The sequence below is a fragment of the Heterocephalus glaber genome, unplaced genomic scaffold, assembly GCF_053883595.1.
Source record: "Heterocephalus glaber isolate CG9 unplaced genomic scaffold, H.glaber_assembly_v1.0 deba00001569, whole genome shotgun sequence".
Lineage (NCBI taxonomy): Eukaryota > Metazoa > Chordata > Mammalia > Rodentia > Bathyergidae > Heterocephalus > Heterocephalus glaber.
Genome location: NW_028258354.1, coordinates 190,687 through 215,228, shown reverse-complemented (window position 1 = coordinate 215,228; position 24,542 = coordinate 190,687). Strand labels below are relative to the sequence as shown.

General features: G+C 39.6%; 1 pseudogene; it reads left to right on the top strand.

The window, feature by feature from the left end:
* The first annotated feature begins 2,154 nt into the window (after positions 1-2,154).
* Positions 2,155-17,323, top strand: LOC110347562 (uncharacterized; annotated as a pseudogene).
* Positions 17,324-24,542: the final 7,219 nt, after the last annotated feature.

Below are 24,542 nucleotides of genomic sequence, written 5' to 3'. Positions count from 1 at the left end.
CACTGAGCTAAATCCCCGGCCCCTACATAACATTTTTCTGTATCTGCTTTAGGGAGTTTCTAACTCAATCTGGTGTATTTTACAACTACAGTGAATCAAATATGTGTGCCCCGTTTCCACAGTTATTTCTAACAAAACCTAATCATGTTCTTAAAACTATAGATAGCCTGTAATAATAGCTAACTTTTGCAAAATTTTTACCAATTTTTTGGAATTCTCCTTTCTGACTCATAAAATAATGCTTTAAATTTCCCATTTAGGAGAAAAAAATGCACCTTGCTTCACTGCTCATTTAATTTTACATAAGCATGCTTTTTGAGGCCAAACCAAAGATATAAAAACTGTTCCTGGAATTATTTCTGAACAGAACTTGTCTCTGATACTAACTGAAATGTGTATGATGATCAGAATATAACAATTTTTTAATGTGGTAAATTTCAAAGCATGGAACATTACATTATTTTGTAATGGAAATACTACTCCTGAAAACAAAATGCTATTGCCTCATCTATAAAATGAAAATAACTATAAGTATACCAGATAGTTGTAAGATTTTAAGATATATATAATACTTAGAACTAATAATCATTAAATACGTTTCACTTGCTGCTTAAAGATTTTAAATGATTAGAAAGGATATTGTGTAAGTTCCACATAGCAATTCTTCCAATATTTAACAGTCCAAGTAAAAAACAAAAAACTTCTATATCCCTCCCATTGTGATATGAATTGGTTTCTCTCACTTCATTATCTTTTCAGAGTTGTCTTGGGATTGAAATCAGAATGACAAATGTAAAATACCCCACACTTACCTCAGTGACCAAAACATGGCAATGTTCAATACATTCCCTCCCTTGTTTCCTTCCACTAAGACTTAATTGGTCCTTTAAAAAATAAACTAAATATCCTTGATGGTGCGGTGGGTTGCAGGGAACTTTACTTCTCTGAGGTCAGAGTATAACTGAATTCTCGCTTTATGCCCAGTCATGTTCAACAGCCAAGTGCTACACTATCATGTGAGAAGTAAGTATGGGTCAGAATGGCTTTAAAACAGTAGGATTTAGTGAAAAGTGTCTGGAGAATAAAACAAAGAAGACAGGCTCTAGTCTTATTTTGATCCTGGCCTGTTCTGCAGCAAGTCACTTTCTTATTCTGTGCCTCAGCCTTCCCAGATAGAAAGTGGGTAGAATCACCCCTACTTTACCTCAGAACTATGGTAGGATTAAGAATATTAATTACATAAGTCCTCCTATTAGTAAAACTTCCACTTTCACATTAATAATTTCCTTTGTTCATCTACCATACTATAAATTATATGAATTATATTTTAAAACACTTTTATGAGCCAAGTGCAGTGGTCCACACCTTTAACCTAAGCACTGTGAGGAAGGCTGAGGTAGGAGGATTGCAAGTTAGACGTCAGCCTGGGCAACTTAGAGACTCTACCTCAAAAGAAAAAAACATTTTTTTTTATTTTAATGGGCTGGTGTTATAGCTCAAAGGTAAAGTGCACCTGGGTTCCATCCTCAGTACGGGGGTGGGGGAGGCCTCTAATAAACTTAAAAGCATTAAGCATTCATAATAATCATCATGGGTTTTCAACAACTTGACTTGTTCAAACCACACTCATATGCAATATTCCTGACCATACCATCCCTGACCCTATCACTCCTCTTTCAGAAAACGATGCTAAAACGACCAGCATTCTGTAGAGAGAAATTAGGTTCATCCTTTCACAAAAGTAAGCTGATTGGTGCTTCAAAAGAATGAGAAGTGTCACAAGACGTTGGACTCCAGCTGACCTAGGACTCCTGTGCCACTCTTTGCTTTCTGTCCCTGTAGAAAAGGTGACTGGAACACAGCCCTTCCGAGCTGCTATTGTCCTCGCAGCCGCTAGGCGGCGGCGCTGTCTACTCCTGCTGGGCTGGTGGAAAGGCCCTCAGGGCTGAAGGCTGACAAGGCCCCAGGCAGGAGGGGCTGGGCCCAAGGGGCACGTGAGCCAACAGACTCCACAGCAAGGCGATTAAGGCCTGAATTTAATCCCCAGCTCAGCGGTAGACTTGGAAACAAAACCGTAGCAGACCCCTGTTGGTCCTTAGCCTGGTCTTTCCTGCCCTGCAACATCCTTTCTGTGCAAGAGCCTCTGGTTCCCACATGTACAAATCAGGGGGCCCTTTCCCAGCTTTCCTGCCCCAAATGAAATTCCAGCATTCTGGAAATCAGGTCTCAGAGCTCGCTTACACCTTAGGCCTTAGCGTGGACCGCGGAGAAGTCAGGCCCCTTCCAGAACCTACAGGATCCACAAAGAACCCTGCCTGAAGTTACAGAAGGGAACTACGCAGGGGAAGACCACAACGACAGAGCGAGTGGCAGAGGCTTCTGAGGATGACTGACTAGAAAAGAAGCCTCTGCCCAAGGAAGGTTCTGATTTTGCACTTGTTTCCTTGATCCGGATTTCCAGAGGCCTGTCTGGAAAATACCCGCTGATCCTGGTTCTCCTTCCCCTTGGGTTTTTCTTGTGCCCCACAGGGAAAGTCTGCCCCTCCCAAGTTCCCGGGTTCCCAGGTTCCCCTAGGTGACTTCTTCCTCAAACTGTTGCTGCTGCTGAGCCATCTGCCGCCCTCTCTGCAGCTCTGCAGCGGCTGCAGCTCTCTCTGCAAAACTGAGCTTCCAGCAAACGGGGCCCAGGCCCGGAGGGTGCCGCTGCAGGGGCCTCTGCTGGCTGGGGAGGGGGCTGCGGAGAGAGAAGCTCCTTTCCGAGTTCACAGAAGTAAAGGTGACTCTGCATGTTTGTTTCCAGATCAAATAAACAAAAACACACAGGACAGACTCTATGAGTGAGACAGGCATCTAGTTTTTTACTCCAGTAATCATAAATTACGCCCTTAATGGAGTTAGAAAGGACCGTAGAATCTGTATTACTTTACCAATCAATCAATACATGCTGAAGATCATTGAACTTTATATATGAATGAAGTGAAATCCAACATTGGAAGATGAAAAACACCATATCTATCTTCATATCCAAGGATTCTTCTGCATGTATTTAACCAACCTTGTGGAGAAAATTGCACTTCTGAATATGTACAGTCATGTACAAATTTTTTCTTGTCATTCATTAAACAATACAATATGACAACTATTTACACAGCATCTACATTGTGGTAGGTATTCTAAGTAATGTAGAGATGATTTCAAGTATACAGAGGAATATGCATAGGTTACATGCAAATACGCTAAAATTATGTACAAGGAGCATGAGCACCTACAGATTTTAGTAGCTGTATGTCCTCTGACCAATCCTCCACAAACAGTGATACACTTTTCACCACAAGGGTCTGGTGAGACAGAGATAAGGGCTGGAGATAGGAAGGGGCCGCCCCGTATTCTCATTGAGGGTCTGGACTACATTTGGGGACTTGCTGGATGTAGCTGGAAAAAAATTAAAGTAAAAATTGATAAATACCTGAGAAAAACTGTCAAGAAGTCTTAAAGGAAGAAACCAAATCCCATCTGGCTGATTTCAAGAAACAGGACACAATTGAGATGGGTTCTTGGATGGGGAGGATTATAAGAATTCCAAGCCAAGGGATACATAGATACAAAAGCTCAGAACTAGGAAAATCCAAAAGCAGGTTCTGCACGGTGGAAGCACACAGAGGGAGGGAGAGATGGGATAAATAACTGGAGTGCCGCATTAAGACTTACACGGAAGCTTTTGATGTCAGACTATTCTCAGTATTACTACTTAATTTAATAAAAAATTGAAAAGCCCTTATTAAAATTAGAAAGTGTTCTAATAAAATACTGTCTGTGAATAAGCACTAGGTAAACTAAAGGAATAGACGTGGTTATTTTGTGTCTAAATTCCTCAAATCAATCAAAGAATCTCAATCTCAGCTGTCAGAGGTCTGTCCTTCACTCCCTTCTGGTCCAGCTCCTGTCCCCAGATTGCTCCTTGGATAGGATAGCCAGGTCCTGAGCCTGTCTCATCCTGAAATTTACACAAATGTGTCAGATTAACAGAAATAGCCATGATTTCATAGTATCAAAATTTTCTCATAAATACATCTTGTTTGTATTTTTTTTGAAATGCAGTTACACAGTAACTCATGTTTGCTTCCTTTGCAGAAGAGGGGAGGTTGAGAAGTAAAGGCTATGGATAGGTATATCTAGCAAAATTTTGAAAATATTACAAAATGTCAGAAGACAGACCTTGCAAGGTAACTCTAGTGAAAGTAACTTAGGAGTTTAAAGGCAAATAGATGAAGTCTAAAACCAGCTGTCAAATTTGCAGCTATTTTATCTGCACATCAAATATTCTGGTTCATCGAATGTTATTGGATAACTAACCAATTTTCTTAAAAATCCCATCCACATCCAGCAGAAAACAGATAAATAAATGACCTACAAACTTGCTTAGGAGAGTTTTGGTGAAATAGTAAAACTAATTTCATGTTAATATAATAGTATGTTAATATTTAGAAGAGATAGCTATGAGATTGTATCTTCCAGTTTTAACAGCCCTAAAAATCTGAAATTCTACCCAAACAAAATTGTCTGTGACTTAGGCAAGCAATTCTATTGCTGCTCTCATCTCCTTTTTCACCCTAAGCCTCTGCCTGTTCCTCTTGGTCTCTCTTCCTTTCTCCTATCTCACGCTCTCTCAGGCATATGTGAAGGGCTAGAAATTGCCCTCCACAACCCCGGGTCTGCACTGGAAGAAAATGAATACGAGAGCCAGAGCTGTTCCCCCTGGGGCTCCACATGGCTGATTTCCATAGGAAACAATCAACTTGACTCTGGTGCTATTGTTTGGGTGTAGAAGCTAGATGAGAGGGAGGTGGAGGTAGGAGTGTCCCTGGCCACTGCTCTAATGAGAGCCAGAACTGCAACTGGGATCATGACAGATGGGATATGAATATCAGACTGGCACCTTGCAAAAGTTGGAGTCCAGATCTGGGAACAGAATACTGGCAAGCCTTTTCTGCCTCTGACCCTCTCTCCATATGTCAAAGACAAAGAACTTAAAAAAAAATCAGACCTCCCAAATTTAAAGATCCAATCCAAAAGTGGGCATCTGAAATGAATAGACATTTCTTGGACAAAGTAGAAATAGCAAATAAACATATGAAAAAATGTTCAACATCACTGGTCATTTGAGAGATGCAAATGAAAACAAGCCTGAGACCCCACCTCATCCCAGAAAGAATGGCTGCTATCAAGAAATCAACCAATAACAAATGCTGGCAAGGCTGTGGGGAAAAAGGAACCCTGCTCCATTGTTGATGAGAGTGTAGACTGGTGCAACCACTATGGAAATCAGTATGGAGAGACCTCAAAGAACTAGGATTAGCAGTCCCATTTCACCCAGCTATTTCCCTACTGTGTATCTTTCCAAAAGAATTGAAATAATCATACCACAGTGATATATGTTCACCCATGTTCATAGCAGCACAGTTTGTAATAGCTAAAACTTAGAAACAGCCCAACTGTCCATTAACTGGAGACTGGATAAAGAAAATGTGGTTTTTCGAAAACAAAGTCTTTGTGAATAGGGAAGGGTGGAAGGGGTGAAGGGAGCACAGGGAATGGGGAAAAAATAAGAACCAAGATACATCATGTACAGGTACAAGTACCCAATGATAAATGTAAACATATTGTATACCTAAAATGTACCAATAAAAGTATTTAAGAGAAAAAAAAAAGAAAATGTGTGGTTTTTACAAAATGGAGTACTAAAGAAATTAGAAACATTTATAGCTAAGTGGAGGCACATTGAGGCAATACTCTTAAGTGAAATAAATAAGAAACACATGTGAATACTGAATAGTTTCTCTGGTGTGAGAAACTGAAAGTGTAAATAAGGATCAGAAAGCATAATAGGTAGTGTGAAATAGGAAGAAAAGATCCAAAGGGGAGGGGAAAGTGGGAGGGGGAGGGGAAAGGAACAAAGGGAATGGAATTTATATCAGAAAATGGAAAAATGGAAACAAAGTGTTCACAAATAGGGAGGTGTGGAAGGGTTGAAGGGAGGGCAGGGGAATGAGGAAAAATAAGAATCAAGATATATTATGTAAAGGTATAAATGTCCAATGATGAATGTCATTATATTGTACACCTAAAATGTACCAATAAAATTAATTTTAAATAAAAGAGGCACGGAGCAGTCTTTACCTCCATAGACCAGTTCTGGTGAAAACATACCACTCTGAGAAGATTCAACAGAATACTCTAGTAAACACTGGTTTGTTGAGACTATTGTATTGGTCAGCTTTCCCAACACTGAGAAAAAATACCTGATGCCACCACTTTAAAAACGTGAGGTTTCTTCTGGCTCACAGTCTCAAAGATTCCAGTCATGGTCTTCTGGCTCCAAGACAGAAACTTCATGGCAGAAGGGTGTGACAGAGAAAAGCTATTCAACCAATGGCACCCAGGAAGCAGAGAGCAACAGAAAGGGCACCTGTAGACACACACACACACACACACACACACACACACACACACACACCACGATGACGCTGACAACGACAATAACTACTGGATCCCAGACACTGATTTCTTAGAGCATTCCTTATTCCCAGGTTGTCCCATTCCAAGCATGTGGTGCACGCTGCCATTTCTGCAGCCTGACTGCTTCTCTTCCTTTTCACTCCATTAGTAAGGTTTAAATGTGTTTGTAATGTTGTCATCTCTCTCTACAAATCTCTTTTGTCTGTAGCATATAGAACTAATACTTCTAGATTAGCAAGCATCACATTTTTCTGAGGTTATGTAATGATCTGTCTTTCTGATAGACATAAATCTCCTCGAAGAACTCAACAGGGTTTTATGCTTTCTATTCTAAGACTAGATCCTGGTAACATTTTTTAAATGCCCATGGAGTTCAATTTTTTATTCTGGCCATCTCTGGAAATTATAGATATCTTTGAAGCATAGATTATGCTGTGTTCTTCTTTTAAATTCAATTTATTTATGCTAAGTTCATAAATTATATGGCATTTTATATCATAGATAATAAATAAATATGCTTACAAGTGACCTTTTGGCTGGTGACTTCCAAGTACTAGCTGTTCTACATATATAATCTTTACTCTTAACATCATCTTATGAGGGTTACATCTTCTGAGATCACAGAAATGCAGAAAGCAGAAGTTTAGCTGTGGAGTTTGCTTATTGCCACACAAGTTATGAATGTTAGAAGTGTGACTGGAGGCCTGACCTCACTCTGACATGTTTTTCATGGACCCTTGTACTCTCACTAAGGTCACAGATTTACTAAGAAATTTCTTTTGCATTTTCCATTATTGTGTTTTTCCTAACCTCTGAGAAAAGGGCAGGAGATAGGAGTCTTGCACAGAAATTTCTGATTACCCTAAATAGTACAGAATGAAAATTTAAGGAAGAAAATAAAGGGCAAAATTTTCCACTTTCAAACTAAACCCTTATTCTGCAGAAGAGATGACAAAGTGTACTAAACATTGCAATTTTATTAATTTTTTTAAAATAATAATCAAGGAAATTTAATTATGAAATAATTGGATACAGAGACTTACAGTAAAAAGGACACTCTCATGGGGTGAATAGTCCTGGGTTACAGCTTTTCCATCCCATAACTACTTCTAGGCTCATAAGCACCTTGTTTAATGTAAGTTCATCTTACCTATCTCACTCTGCCTTACTGAAGGAATTGAGCTACGTGAATTATAGTCAGCCTAGATATATGATTGCCTTAACTCCTAGTCTGTCCTATGCTTGTCTTCTCCATATACTTTAATGATTTAGATAAGGAAGATTAGAAATGCCTAAACTATATAATGTGAGCATTAAAATAAAGTTTTTTGAATGACTGAAAGCAAATGTAGCCAACATTACCAAGTGATCCAGGTAAGCCAAGGATGCTGGAATGTTGAACTTATTTGAAGGATTCCTTTGAGAATTTAAGAGGGGTAAAGTAACTGGTTTCAATGAGCTTAGAAATATGTGGTATTAGCCCAGCATGGTAGCACATGGCTGTAAACCCAGCACTCAGAGACTGAGGCAGGAGGATCGTCACAAATTTGAGGCCAGCCCAGGCTACATAGTGAGTTCAAAGCCAGCTTGAACAACACAGAAAGACCCTGTCTCAAAAATGGGTATTAGAGGAAGAGGAGATAAAGAGAAACTCAGCAGAAAGAACAAAAACCTAGCAGGAACAGAAGAAACATGGATAGAAGAAAAATAAATTGTTTCAGAACTGCCAAATCACCTGTAGATCCCATATCACTGTCCCTACCCTTTTTATCAGGATAGAGAGGACTTTGTTGTAGGAAAAGAAAAAGAAACCCTTCACCCTCTTAGAGCTTTTGACAAGCAAAGATGAATAGAAGAGGTCCCATCCTCGTCAGAGTCCTATTTTCTGCAAAACTGGATGCATTAGATGCTAATCCCTGAGGCCTTGGGGGGCTGCCTCACTCATTCTATGACCCGTAATCCCCTTGTATGGGTCCCTGGGAGTAAGTGATACTGTGGTAACTGCCCGGATGGGACCCTGGCCACATCTGGTCCCAGGACCCTCTGCTCTGCATTGAAATAGAAGGATGGATAAACAATTCGGACTCATTCTCTCTTTGAAAGGTGAAACCTTATTACACAATGTGCTGAGCTCCTGACTCAATTAGCCTGCTAATGTGATTATATGCTAATCTGAGTTTTATTTGCATCTGATTTTCATGTTATTTACTTGATTTTAAAATAAGCCCAAGCTCTCCAATCCATGGGCCCCACTCCCTGATCCAGTTCATCAATCCTTACAGCCTGTGAGATATAGACTTTCTTCTACTCAAGCTAGATCCACCCAATGTGAAAAGCTGTATGGGGATACAAGCCCACTCCTCTTTTCTGGCATTTTATATATTCTCAAAATATTATTAGTTTCAGTCCCCAGCATACATGTGTCCATTAAAAAAAAGGAAGAAAAAATTTAGCCATTTTTTTTCTCCAGAAAAATCTGGGCAAATAGTAATGGATTATGAGGAACTCTTACACGTTTTTGTTTGCTTTTCTATTTTGAATAATTTTAATAATAATAGTAATAAACACAGCAAGTACTTATTGCTTGCTATGTCATATAGACTGTGAAAAGATTCACAATCAGTGTATGAGGAAGATAAAATTATTAGACCTATTTAACAGATAAGGATATTGTAACACAGAAAGATTTTGTATGCCCAAGATCATATTGCTAGCAAGAGGTAGAGCTGGAGTGAAAGATACCTTTTACTATTTGTTTAGTGAAAGTTAAAAAAATAAAAATAAAAACCATGACCATATTGGCATATAAGTGAGTGACTACTGAGACTGTCTTACCTAAATTCATACAGAATTTCAGGAAACCCAAATATTGCTGTGCAGCTCCCAATACTTATACTTTAAATTAAAACATCTCAGATAAAAATAATTATAACTGTATCAAGAAGCAGTGAAAGGGAAAATGAGTTTGGCAAAAAAAAAAAAAGGAAAAGCTTCATTTTTAAAAATCCATCTTGTTTTTTAATTGATTTGCTTAATAGTCTCTTTGGAAAAGAGAATGAAGCAAGGAAGCAAGAAAAAACATTCACGGTGAGGCCAAAGATAACAGAGAAAATAATCTCTCAAGTGTATGTTTATTCTTCTCAGTAAACCTGTTTTTAGTGACTATTACATGTTAATTAAGCATAGACTTAGTGCTGAGGACATACAGTTTAGTAATAATTATTTTTAAGTCTATGAAATGAAATAATATGTAATATAGTAAAAAGATAAAAATAAGTAAAATAAGTATGTGTAAATGTTTCTAATGCAGAGTATGAGAGGTTTTATCAAGAGAGTTACTAAATGCAGTGGATGCTCAGCAGAGAGAAATAGAGGACAGCTCTGAGAGCCTCATGCCCTTTACAGACTTGAGAGGCAGCCACAATCTTGGGCAGCAGAGATAAAGGAAGAATGAATGCCCGGGAAGCTCTTTGCCAGGATTTGTAGAAATTGGTGAGAATGAGATATTTTTCAAAACATAAAGAACAGGCTACCTACTGCCTAGATCTGTACCATTTAGGAAGCGAAGGGAAGAGGGCAAATCGTGAAGCTGCAGGAGCCCTGCAAGAAACATCTTTCATGTTGATAATGGAGACTGGATAAAGAAAATGTGTTTTTTTTATAAAATGGAGTACTACTCAGCCATAAAAAATGAGAAATTAGAGACATTTATAGCTAAGTGGATGCACATTGAGGCAATACTCTTAAGTGAAATAAATAGGACACACATGTGTAAATACTGAATAGTTTCTCTGGTGTGAGAAACTGAAAGTGTAAAGAAGGACTAAAGTGTATAATAGGTCATGTGAAATAGGAAGAAAAGGGGCAAAGGGGAAGGAAGTGGGAGGGCTAGGGGAAAGGATAGAAGGGAATGGGATTAATATGAGAAAATGGAAAAATAGGAACAAAATCTTTGTAAATAGGGAGGACTGGAGGGGTTGAAGGGAGGGCTGGGCAGGGGTGAAAAATAAGAACCAAGAGAGACTATGTAAAGGTGCAAATTTCCAATGATGAATGTCCTTATATTGTATACCTAAAATGTACCAATGATTAGAATGAATAATCGATAATGTAAAATAGGAAGAAAAGGTCCAAAGGGGTAGGGGTAGTGGGAGGGGCAGGGGAAAGGAAAGAAGGGAAAGGAAAAATGATGAGAAATGGAAAAAATGGAAATAAAGTCTTTGTAAATAGGGAAGGGTGGAGGACGTGAAGGGAAGGCTAGGAATGGGGAAAAAATAAGAACCAAGATGAATTATGTAAAGGTACAATTCCCAATGAGAAATGTAATTGTGTTGTATACCTACAATGTACCAAGAAAAGAATTTAATACAAAAAAAAATTTTTTAAAAAAGAAACATCTTTCACAAAGGCTCCAGGGATACCTGCACTCTTCCCAGAGAATGAGAGTAAAAAAGTCCAAGAAACGTTTCTTTCTTATGGCCCTTTCATGAGAAAGACAAAATCTATAAAGTGAATACTTTTACCTCTTTAACAAAAAAAATCATTGATCTGAATACTATTCTTTCTTCAGTCTTTTCAGTGAGGTTTTGCTCAGCCGCTAACGGCAGACCTTGCTAGCACAGATGGGGTCTTTCAACTCCGCCTGAGTTTCTATTCTCTTGCTAGCACCAGACTCCAGCTAACACAAAACTCCCCTCTAATTGTAATTGAATCCACACTTTTATAGTTCATTACCTCTCTGATAGATTAGATTAGATTAGATTAGATGATCAGATTAGATTAGGTTGAGGCTATAGGCAGCCCAGCCATTGGCCCAGGTTGGAGCACAGGAAAAAGGGGGCAGGCTGAGACAGAAAGAAGACACCTGACCCAGCCATTAACCCCCCACCCACTCCACCCCCACCCAGACAACCTCCCCTCCCCTATACCCCTGCTCAACACAAGTACATCCATCCTTTGGGAATCAAAATTGAGACTCTTTGTAAAGCCAGAGGATGAAAGGAATGCACAGGACCTAAAGCTCATCTAGACTTCACCATTTTGTTTTATAAATGAAAAGAATTGAAGCCCAGATGAGGAAGGAAATGCCCGAAAGTCAAATGACAGAGAACCCAGTTATGGTGGCCACGGAGATGCACTGCTTAGATCTTCTGCAAAAAAACTTGTTGCAGAGAGCACAGTTGCCTGAAAGGTCCAGCCTGGGTCCCTCTCGATGCTCCACCATGTGTGCAGGAGAGCATATTCAAACTGTGCTGCTCCCAGCCACAACTAAACTCAGCATAGATCCTACTGCATGCAAGACTCCTCCACCAGCCAGTCCTGGCTCCGGGACTCCCCACCAGCATGGCCAACATTTTTGTAGAAGTTTGTGCTGTAGGCCTCTTACTACAGCATCTTCCTCATAGGTATCAGACCTGTACCAGGACCTGAGGGATTTCCCTGCCTCCTCACGTCTCCTCTCCTTTACCCTTCATAGGCATTTCTCCTCCCCAAAAGTCCCCTGCTGGTCTAATCATATCTGCTTCTCAAATACCCTAAATCAACATGCAATACCCTCTCTCCTCTATTCCATATTTACTCAGCTGTTTCAGCAGAAGAAGCCCCTTCTCTGGATCCATATAAAAATACTTTTTGGTTCTCTTTTTATGTTCTTTCTTTGAGCAAAATTTATGGAGAGTTGTGATCATTTTATTTTGGTTTTTCTTTTCTTTTTAAAAAATTAATTTTATTAGTACATTTTAAGTATACAATATAATGACATTCATCATTGGAAATTTGCACCTTTACATAATCTCTTTTGGTTCTTGTTTCTTCCCCATTCCCCTGCCCTCCCTTCAACCCCTCCATCCCTCCCTATTTACAAAGACTTTGATTCCATTTTTTCATTTTTTCATATTAATTCCATTTGGTTTTTATTTCCTAGGTTCATGGGTGAGATAATTTCAAATAAGTCCCCCCGGGCATGGGTGAAAGGATGTAGATTCCTAGACTCCAGTCACTGGAGCTGTATGCCAAAAGAGAGTACACTGAGAACTCTTCGAGTGTTTTTATGGTATGATTTAGTCAGCCTGTTTCATCCCTTTAAATTCCATATTAACACACCATCTTCCAAAGAGAACTGCCCTGATTGCAATTATTGGAGGGATTGGGTCAGAATCTAAAGAAAGGATTATTCCTGTAGAAATTCTGATTAAAATGGGCTCCCTCAACCTCAGCCAAAAAGATTAACAACCTCCCAATCTCCTATAACCAGCAAGTCTTCATAAATAACTCCCAATCTCCCTACTGTTAGTTTATCTGCCAAGGATTAACTCAGAGACTGCTCCCAAAACCTGTATTAAAAATAACCATGAAGTATAGCCCTCTGGTTCCTGGCAGCTGTCAAACTGAAAGCATGGGACCTAAAACATCTCACTCCCACCAAGCCTGAAAGGTTGGAAATTTAGGGTAAGATAGAGAGGAGAGCAAAGGGCACTGGCTACATTTAGAATAGCCTCGTTATACTTGGAAACTGAGTAAGATCAGAAAAGTCAAGAGAGTTCTTCCTGAACATTCATGGAAAACATCCCATACAGTGGCTATCATAGGAAAATAATAATCAAAAGACCAGCATTCAAATTTATACTTAGCCACCTGTCACTTATACTCCTACTTTCCTCATCTAAACATCTAAACAATAACATGACTTGTCTCATATTGTTTATAGGAGATGATTTTTGTGTTAGATTTTAGAAGCTGTAACTTGTTGAAAAGATCACTGAAATTCTCCAAATTTGTTTTTCTGTGCCTACCTAGACTATAAAATAAAGCAGGGCACAAGGCTGCAGCTACAGATGGTCAAGTTCAGGCCAATTGATGTAATGTAAACTTATAGGTCATGCTCATGCCAGCACTGCCCCTCAACCCCTCCTTCTGGATGGAATGTAGTTACAAGGGCAGATCCGCAGCAACCATTTAAGGGATGAATAAAAGCTGCATGTTGAGGATAGCAAAACAAATAAACAAAAAAACTTAGAAATAGGAAGAAAAGGTCTCAAGGGGTGGGGGAAGTGGGAGGGGTAGGGGAAAGGAAAGAAGGAAAAGGAAAAAATGTGAGAAAAGGAAAAAATGAAAACAAAGTCTCTGTAAATAGGGAGGGGTGGAGTGGTTGAAGGGAGGGCAGGGGAAGGGGGAAAAATAAGAACCAAGAAACATCATGTACAGGTACAAGTTCCCCATGATGAATGTATTGTATGACTAAAATGTACCCATAAACTTAATGGAAAAAAAAATTAGAAAGATCCTGGGTCCCTGATAATTGTAGTTACCTTTCCATCCTTGTTCACAATCTTCGGTCTTCTTATCAAGGGAAAATAACCTTCTATATCTTGTTTATGCCCATTATTTTGGGTTAATCAAATCAGTACCCTAATATCCCCACTACTATATCACTTTATAAGTATAAATTGTTGTTGTTGCTATTATTTCAGTAGCTGCACAGACGCATGAATATCTCAGGATCCTGTCAACTAAGTGGGCCTGAAGTAGAGTCCTGGATTTTAGTCTTTTTAAGCTCAATATCTTCCATAAACCAGAGGACCTTTTCCAATTTTATTCTAGTGTAATTAAAGTGAGTCTGCATCCTAAGTGCTGTCGTGTTACATGGGAGCTGTCAAATTCTTTTACCCCTCCTAACATCTATGGTCTCTAGGACCTCCTTCTTCACCAGTGGCTGGGCCCTTTAATTGCCATAATTCCCCTTTTCTTTTCTCATCTAACCACATGTCTGTTCTCTTTTCTCTATCTTCCATTACCAATGAGACATCTTACCTTTTCTCTACATTATTCTCCTCTAAAATATTTCTTTAATCCAGTAAACAAATAACCTTCGAAAAAAATTCAGGAAAAATATTTCAGGTTCACTATTCCTTAAAGTTCTTAGCAAAAATCCTTCATCTAGGGTTTCCATGGCTACTCAATAAGAATCTGCTTTCAAGCCCTGAGATTGGCATCTTTGCAAGTTCTCCTACCCTTTCCACAAACAAATCCTTGTTAACACTTGAACACTACTGAGCTTTCATGAAACCAAACATAAAGTATTTTTCATTTTCCACTACCTGAAAGGAGGTCTGCTATTGAACAACAAGGGAAAATATCACAATATTGAGATAGAGAAGAAGAAAATCAGAGAGGAAGAGTGTGAGGTAGGGAAGTAGACATGATTATCAACCAAGTTTTTTTATTCAGTAAGTCCTATCTCTAAGAGTCCTAACATGTAAATGTTAGTGGCTCCTGAGGAAAGTTAAACTTGCTCCTTTCCATCAGCCCTTAGAGGCAACTGAGAACAGCAGGTTAGTCTTTGGGCCTTCCATGAGCACACAGATGCTTTCAGGCCAAGTTTGGGATGGAGAAGATGAAGATGCCCGTGATGTGGCCTCAGAGGCAGATGCCGTTTCCTCTGGAAGGATACCACATTTGCTGGCAGAGGAGATCTCCCTCTAGGGCAGGCACAGGAGGACAATAGAGCCACGTCACCGCCCACCATCTGTCGTGAAAACAGACACCAGCTGACAGGGAGGGCAGCTTAAAATCCTGCTCCCACCCCCACACCAACGTCAGCACCTTGCTGCCTGACCTCCTGAAATGCTGGCCAGGACAGAGAAGCAGGGATTAGCCTAAGGGGCCTATGGGGATCAAGTTCAGGGTCACCCTGCCCAGATTGCTCCAGTTCTTTCATCAGGGCCCCAGAATCATCAAATCTTCACTCTTATCTAAGAGATGAAGGAGCAAACCTTGGCAGATAAGTGCAGATCAGTGTACAAAAGCCCAGAAAGCAATCCATTTTCTCGGTAATCAGTCTGCCCTGTCTCAGGATGTCCAAGACCCTTGAGCAACACAGAGACATGGAAAAGGCAACCTTGGAAAACTGGCAACAAAACAGTTTAATACTGACAAGGCAACAAGCAGACAGAGCCGCGTGTAGTATAAATAGAAGTCTCAGAGGCAAGGCAGCTTCATTTAGAGCTGCTCCCCAGGGAAAAGGCTTGGTGTTTCAGTTAATATTTTATGCATTATTATGTAGAGAAAAGAATAAGGGTCCTATGTTCTACTGCTACTACTTGGGAAGATTCTTCCCTTGTTCAAGCAGTTGGTCTTCTCTTACACAAAATTCTGAAGTTAGGCAAGATCTTCAAGTGTCTTCTCTGACCTGTGAATAGCACAGCTAGATGCTCAAGTAGAACTTCTCATAGCAAAGGCAATATATTTGAAGGGTCTGAGAAAGAGATACAGAGCTCTCAAATCTTAAGAAAATGGAATGTAGCTCTGGGTCCCAGGAGCTTGGACCCCTGTGGGCTGGGGCTGCCCAGCTCTGCCTGGAGCTGTGCTCTCCCAATCCCTGACCTGGCCAGGACTGCCCCTCTCCGCCTGGCTTCCAGGCAGACTCAGTGACCCTGTCTTCTCCCCAAGGAGGGCCAAGTTAGCACCAAGACAGTTGAAGAAGGTGGCCTGGGTCATCATGGAGAAGTACTATCTGTGTCTGGGCACTGACGTCCACACCAACAAGCATGTGTGCGAGGAGTTCGCCATCATCCCCAGCAAGAAGCTCCTCAACAAGATAGCAGGTATGTCACACTTCCAATGAAGCAGACACAGAGAGGCTGTGAGGGGGCTCTCCATCAAGCTGCAGGAGGTGGAAAGAGAAAGGAGAAATAATTATGTCCCTGAGGTCTCAGCCTTGGATCAGGAGATCACTGATGTAGCTCCTGACACTAAGGAAATGCAGAAGCTTTGGACTTTGGCAGCCTCTCTAGCCTGCAGGTCATGCAACCTACTCTCAGGGTGAATTTCAAGACACTACATGAAGCTGTCTGACTATTTCTGCTATGCTGTAATTTTCAATAAATTCAGGGCAGCTGGAGATGGAATGCCTTCAGCTTCTTCCAGTGCATCAAGTCAACACCTTAAATTTACAAAGCAGTGCTGACCTTTGAGATTAGACCCCCTATCATAAACCTACAAAGCAGGACCTAGAATGTTAGTGCTGTTCTCATCTGTCCTAAAGTATGCTTGGAAGTAGTAGCATGGCCAGGCTACAAAGTGACTAATAAGGAGCTCTGTCTACAGGCCAACAATGTCACTCAAAACAATAGGTCCCCCTGAGTCATGAGTTATCTGAGACCTCAACCAAAAGGGCCTCAAGGCTGCCTTCAACCTGACTAAATTTAGACAGGTTTCTTCTTGGTCTCTCCTTTCCTTAGAGCATTTTCTTTAGAGAGCTTCCAATTGAAATTTTTTTTTCTCGGCCTCTTTGAAAGATAAAGCTTTCTAAAGTCCTCTTGCCAGTTCCACAACCTATGAATGTCTTTCTTAGGGAGTTAGGAGCTACCTTTCTGAAATGTAATCATCAAAGAAAATATTCCCCCTATTCCCCAGTCCAGGGAAAGGTAGGAGATTACTGTCAGTGGGCCCCTTGTAAGCTCCAGATTTCCAACTTTCTCAAAAATGTAAGAAGTTTATTTTTCCTTTGAATAAAGCCAGTTAGCCACCACAGAGGCTTATGTCTTCCTCCTAACATTTCCTAGTATTTTTCCACTACCTCACCTCAGAAAATTTCCCTACCCTTTGTTTCAGAGGAACTGAGTTTCGACTGAGTTCTGGCCTCTTTCCCCTATTGCAGTAGCCTTGAATGAAGTTTTCCTTGCCTGCTTAGCTTTGTCAGTGCAAATTCTGCTTTGATGACCTCCTTAGTATATTTGCTACAGGTAACCTCATTTCTCCTCCTTTGGGTTTATAACTTGTTTTGCAAATCAAATTTATAATGTAAGTATTCATTTATTCAAAACATTTATCTACTATGTATCAGGTATTGAGCTAATTCTTGTCTCAGCAGTTTTTCAACAAATATAGCACATAATTGTAGACATAATCTATGGCAAATTCTTTAAAAATTAGGCCAAAATTTTCCCTTTTAGTCTGAGATCCCACTTAATCAATTATCAGCTGAATAAGTTCAGAAATTATCATATTACTTCTTTGCACCAGACTTTGTGTTAAAACATAGATATACAGAGTTAGAAAAGAATAACAAAATATATTCCTCCCTTCCAAGTGCTCACATTGTAGAAAAGAAAACAAATGGAGGTAAAAATTCACTTTAACCTAAGGAGAAAGATTAACACTTAACAACAACCTCTTCTTTAACATCTGACAGAATTAATGGCACTCAAATGTGAAGGGTTCTGTGGACACAAGCAGCTTTTCCAAACTCTGACCCTGCTCCCTAGGGGCTGAGATAGTACAAAATATATACACAGAAAAGCAAAAACATTAAACTCAGTCTTGAATGGACATCAAATCATTTGCTCCCCAGAGAATTTAGCAGTAGACTAAGATTTGAAGATGAGCAGAAGGAGTCCTAGTGTATAACATGGGTACAGTGTGGAAAAGGGCGTTTGCTGTCCTCTATCAGTGGCTTTGTAAATAGGACCTTTCCGTGGAATCTGCGGAAGCTGCAATCCTTGGGAAGCAATAGTGGCATCCATTCTGCCACCTCCTAGTTGAGGCTGCAGTCCTGAGGCAACATGAAGATTCATCCTGCAGTTCTCTTTTCCCTAGCCAAGTTTATTTGGAAGATGCAACTTCCCTCACCACTGCCACCACCAGGTTTCCAGGTGACTGTGAGGAATTTAAATTTAGCAGAATGTGGGAAAAAATGCTTTAAAGCTCCAATAGATTACTGTGTGTACAAAAGTTGTGTTCATCTATTAAACCTACTTCAAGTAAACAGAAAAGAACAAATATTTCCGAACATAATTGCTTTGGAGAACTCAGTTTATACGATAAGAAACAAATAAGCAAAGAAGACACTAAACAAAGAAATGAACCAAGATCAGGAATGTCTCAAAGCAGTTTTATTATACAATCTACAGTGAACAAAAGAAATTATGGAATGCAAGATTTTTCAAATTGTTTCCCAAATTTATACTGATATCCTAGTTCTCTGCATTCTATGTATAAGGGTAAGAAGAGCCAGAGATTTAATAGCTGGACATCAAAAACTCAAAGGGAAGTATCAGATAAGTGGGAAAAAATGGCTAAATATCTCAAAAGGCCAAAAATATCAGGTGAAAGGTAAAGGGCCATGGAAGACATACAGTACTGATTACTTGGGGATTAACCAGTAAATAGGAAATACGAGTGTGATCATAGGGTAAACCTCAAACTATCCTTTATTTTACAACTGAAGGAAAAGGCAAGATGAATACACAAACCCGTACACACACACACACACACACACACACACACACACGTACAAGCTAAATTTCAAATCAAGTCCAAACTCCATAATGTATGAACAAGAGATCAGGTAGGTAGACAGGTAGTCCATGTATATACAACTAACTTGTACCCATGTGGCTCCATAGTTTGGTGACGTGATGGTTGCTTGATTGTGTCAACTTGAGTACATAATACCCAACTAAATTGGCTCGGCATAGTTCTGGGTGCAGAGGACCCAACCTAAGGAGGATTATACCCAGAATAGTATAAAAAGGGAAACAAAGAAGGATTTTCTTCAAAGGAGCTTCAGTCTTTGCTTTTACCTTGGACACTGTCTCCTGGCTGCCAGCATAGATTCTCCGGCCTTCCAGTGAAGACTCTGCAGCCTTCCATCACTGACCCTTCAGCCTCCTGATACAGAGTCACACAGGACACTACACAGACCTCCAGGTCTTCGACTGGATCCTTCAGACTGCCAGTATGAAGACAGACCTTTTGCAGTCTTTCACACCTGACTGTAGGTGGCCATTGTAGGCCAATCTTGTAAATTCTTATATATTTGTATATCTTGTAGTATATCTGTTTCTCTAGTAAGCACTGACTGATACAGGTGGCATCATTGGAAGGATCTTGAAACAGTTCTGGACCACTGGGATATCAGTGGGATACAGTTCCTGATAAGAAGTTGATCACTGTGGATCAAGAAATCTACATTACTAGGAAACTGGGTACCAAACGAGGTTTTTGAAAACTGGGAAAAGGCAAGGAATTTACTTACAACTATTAGAGAAAAAGCTCAGCAACTAGATGGTCTCAATGGAAAACACAGATATAGGGAACTGAGAAATGGAATCTCTGCAGTTAAGTCCTAGTCTCCTGCGAGCCACAGCAATACACGGTGAATTACAGGAAATGTAGAAAAATGAGACTGAGAAGAACTTGAGCTTTGGGTCTGCTCAGTGCTGCTCTGGGTGGCAAAGATGACAGCCCCCAGCTTACCGCATCTTTTATTCAGTACTCAGTACATCCGGGGAAACAAGTGTAACAAATGACTTGCAGAGAGTTCAGTACATCCTGCATAAATAAGATGTAACAAAACAAGAACAAAGAGGAACTGAGTAGATGTCTGTTCCTCCCAGGATGTTTTCAGCTCCCAGGATGTTTCTTTTCTTTTTTTTTTATTAAATTCCTTTATTGGTACATTGTAGATATACAACACAATTACATTTCTCATTGGGAATTGTACCTTTACATAATGCATCTTGGTTCTTATTTTTTTCCCCATTCCTAGCCCTCCCTTCACCCCCTCCACCCTTCCCTATTTACAAAGACTTTATTTCCATTTTTTCCATTTCTCATCATTTTTCCTTTCCCTTCTTTCCTTTCCCCTGCCCCTCCCACTACCCCTACCCTTTTGGACCTTTTCTTCCTATTTTACATTATTGATTATTCATTCTAATCATTGGTACATTTTAGGTATACAATATAAGGACATTCATCATTGGAAATTTGCACCTGTACATAGTCTCTCTTGGTTCTTATTTTTCACCCTTGTCCAGCCCTCCCTTCAACCCCTCCATTCCTCCCTATTTACAAAGATTTTGTTCCTATTTTTCCATTTTCTCATATTAATCCCATTCCCTTCTATCCTTTCCCCTAGCCCTCCCACTTCCTTCCCCTTTGCCCCTTTTCTTCCTATTTCACATGACCTATTATACATTTAGTCCTTATTTACACGTTCAGTTTCTCACACCAGAGAAACTATTTGGTATTTATTCATGTGTGTCCTATTTATTTCACTTAAGAGTATCGCCTCAATGTGCATCCACTTAGCTATAAATGTCTCTAATTTCTCATCTTTTATGACTGGGTAGTACTCCATTTTATTTTTAAAAACGATATTTTCTTTATCCAGTCTCCAGTTGATGGGTATTTGGGCTGTTTCCAAGTTTTAGCTATTACAAACTGTGCTGCTATGAACATGGGTGCACATATATCACTGTGGTATGATTCTTTTAATTCTTTGGGGAAGATCCCCAGCAGTGGAATAGTGGGGTCAAATGAGACTTCCAGTCCTAGTTCTTTGAGGTATCTCCATACTGATTTCCACAGTGCTTGCACCAGTCTACACTCCCACAAGCAGTGGAGCAGGGTTCCTCTTTCCCCACAGCCCTGCCAGCATTTGTTATTGGTTGATTTCATGATAGCAGCCATTCTTTCTGGAGTGAAGTGGAATCCCAGCATTGTTTTCATTTGCATCTCTCGAATGACCAGTGATGTTGAACATTTTTTCATGTATTTATTTGCTACTTCTACTTCTTTGTCTGAGAAATGTCTGTTCATTTCAGATGCCCATTTTCGGATTGGGTCTTTAAATTTGGGAGGTCTGATCTTTTTAAGTTCTTTATAGATTCGAGATAGTAAACCTTTGTCTGAGGAAGAGCAAATGAAAATATTTTCCCACATTGTGGCTTGTCTCTTCACACTGCTGGTGGTTTCTCTTGGTGTGCAGAAGCCTTTTAATAAGAAGAGATCCCACTTGTTGATTGTTTGTGCTAGTTCACAGGCAACTGAGGTTTTGTTCATAAAATCTTTTCCTACACCGATGTCTTCAAGGGTTCTACCTAACCTCTGTTCCAACTGGTTCAGAGTTTCTATTTTAATATTTAGAGCTTTAATCCATTTTGATTTTAGTTTAGTGCGTGGTGAGAGATATAGGTCTAGTTTTAATCTTTGGCAAGTGGAAGCCCAATTTTTCCAGCACCATTTATTAAGGAGGCTATCTTTCCTCCAGTGAGGGTGTTTGGCTCCTTTATCAAAGATGAGATGGCTGAGTGTGTCTGGCATTGTTTCTGCATCTGCTAATCTGTTCCACTGGTCCTCAAGTCTGTTTCTTTGGCATTACCATGCTGTTTTTATCACAGTAGCTTTGGAGTAGAGTTGCAGGTTGGGGATTGTGATATCCCCTGTCATGTCTCTGTTACCTAGAATTGCTTTTACTTATTCTGGGTCTCTTCTTGTTCCAAATGAATTTTTGGATTGTTTTCTCAAGGTCCATGAAGTATGCTGCTGGGATCTCAATTGGAATTCCATTAAATCTATGTAGCAGTTTTGGAAGTATGGCCATTTTCACTCTATTAATCCTTCCTTCCCAGGAGCAGGAGATGTCTGTCCATTTTCTGATATCATCTTCAATCTCTCTTTTCAGAGTCTCATAGTTTTCAGAGAAGAGGTCTTTGATTTCTTTCATTAGGTTGATTCCTAGGTATTTCAGTTTTTTGGATTCTATTGTGAAAGGAATTATTTGCCCTATTTCTCCCTCAGTGAGTCTGTCATTGGTGTAGAGGAAAGCTATTGAGTTTTGTATGTTGACCTTGTAACCAGCTACTTGACTGAATTTGGTTATTAAGTCTAGAAGACTTTTGGTGGAGTTCCTGGGGTCTTCTATATAGAGCATCATGTCATCTGCAAATAATGACAATTTGACTTATTCATTGCCTATCTTTATTCCTTTTATTTCTTTCTCTTGTCTAATTGCCGTGGCTAATGTTTCCAGAACTATATTGAACAAGAGTGGTGATAGTGGACATCCTTATCTTGTTCCTCATTTGAGTGTGAAGGATTTCAGTTTGTGACCATTTAGTATGATATTGGCTGTTGGTTTTTCATAGATGGCTTCTATCAGTTTGAGGTAGAGACCATCTATTCCAATTTTTTGTAGGGTTTTTATCACAAATGCATGTTGGATTTTGTCAAATGCTTTTTCTGCATCTATGGAGATAATCATATGGTTTTAGTCCTTGGCTCTATTGATATAGTGTATTACATTGATTGATTTGCATATATTGAACCATCCCTGCATCCCTGGGATGAATCCCACTTGATGAGGATGTATGATCTTCTTGATGATCTTCTACATTCTATTTGCCATTATCTTATTAAGGATTTTTGCATCTATGTTCATTAGTGAGATTGGCCTATAGTTCTCTTTTTAAGTTGGGTCTTTCTCTGCTTTGGAGATCAAGGTGATGCTTGCTTCCAGGAATGAATTTGGGGTATTGCTTTCCTTTGAATTTCATTGAAGAGTTTAAACAGTAGTGGCAGCAGTTCCTCTGTAAATGTCTTGTAGAATTCAGCAGTGAAGCCATCAGGGCCCAGGCTTTTCTTAGTTGATAAGTTTTTAATTACATTTTCAATTTCATTCGTTGATATTGGGTTGTTCAGAATTTTTAGGTCTTCTTCGTTCAACTTTGGTAATTCATATGTATCTAGGAGTCTGTCCATTTCTTCTGTGTTGTCCATCTTATTGGCATATAGGTTCTGGAAGTAGGTATTGATGATCCTCTGGATTTCTGCTGGGTCTGTTGTCATTTCACCCTTTTCATTCCTAATTGCATGGATTTGGGCCTTTTCTTTCCTTTTTCTGACAAGGTTGGCTAAGGGTTTGTCAATTTTGTTGATTCTTTTGAAGAACCAACTCTTGGCTTCATTGATTTTTTTGTATTGTTCTCTTAGTCTCCATTGCATTGATTTCTCCTCTGATCTTTATAATTTCCTCCCTTGTATGAGCTTTGGGGTTGTCCTGTTCTACTTTTTCTAGAAGCTTGAGGTGCAGCATCAGGTTGTTTAATTGGGCTCGTTCTGTTTTCCTAATATGTATATTCACTGCTATGAATTTCCCTCGTGAGACTGCTTTCATTGTGTCCCATAGATTCCGATATGTTGTATTGTCATTGTAATTTAATTGAAGGAACTGCCTGATTTCTTCTTTAATTTCCTCTGTGCCCCATTGGTTATTCAGAAGTGCGTTGTTCAATTTCCATGTGTTTATGAAATTTTTTGAGTTTCTTTTGCTATGGATCTCCAAGTTCATCGCACTATGGTCTGATAATGTACAGGGGACAACTTCAATTCCTTTGCACTTACTTAAACATGTTCTATGTGTGAGTATGTGGTCTATTTTGGAGAATGTCCCATGTGCAGCTGAGAAGAATGTGTATTCTGATTTTGTGGGGTGGCAGTCTCTGCAAACATCTGTTAAGTTCATTTGTTCAAGAGTTCGATTGAGTTCTAGTATTTCATTACTTACTTTTTATCTAGTGGATCTATCTATTTGTGACAGTGGGGTGTTGAGGTCCCCCAGTACAATTGTATTAGTGCATATATGACTTTTCATGTCCATTAGTATTTGTTTTATACAGTTGGGTGCACGAGTGTTTGGTGCATAGATATTTATGATTGTCATCTCTTCCTCTTGGATTGTTCCCTTTACAAGGATGTAGTGTCCTTCTTCATCTCTCTTAATCAGTGTTGGTTTGAAATCTACTTGATCTGCCAAGAGGATAGCTACTCCTTCTTTTTTTCAGGTTCCTGTCACATGGAGTATTGTTTTCCACCCTTTAACTTTCAGTCTATGAGTTTCCTTTTGAATTAAGTGTGTTTCTTGTATGCAGCATATTGTTGGATTTTGCTTCTTGACCCATTCTGCCAGTCTATTTCTTTTGATTGGTGAATTGAGACCATTAACATTGATAGTTATAACTGAAACGTATTGACTTGTCATTGCCATGCCTTTTTCTTTTTGTTGGGTTCTCCCCCTTTACATTTAATTTCTTGTCATGCCAGATGGATTCATTTTGCTTTGCTTCCTGGGGTTGTGATCCTCAATGTCTGTTCCTAGGATAATGTGTAAAATTCTTTGGAGTGCCGGTTTGGTATTCACGAAGTTCCTAAGGTGCTCTTTGTCATGAAAGTATCTCATTTCTCCA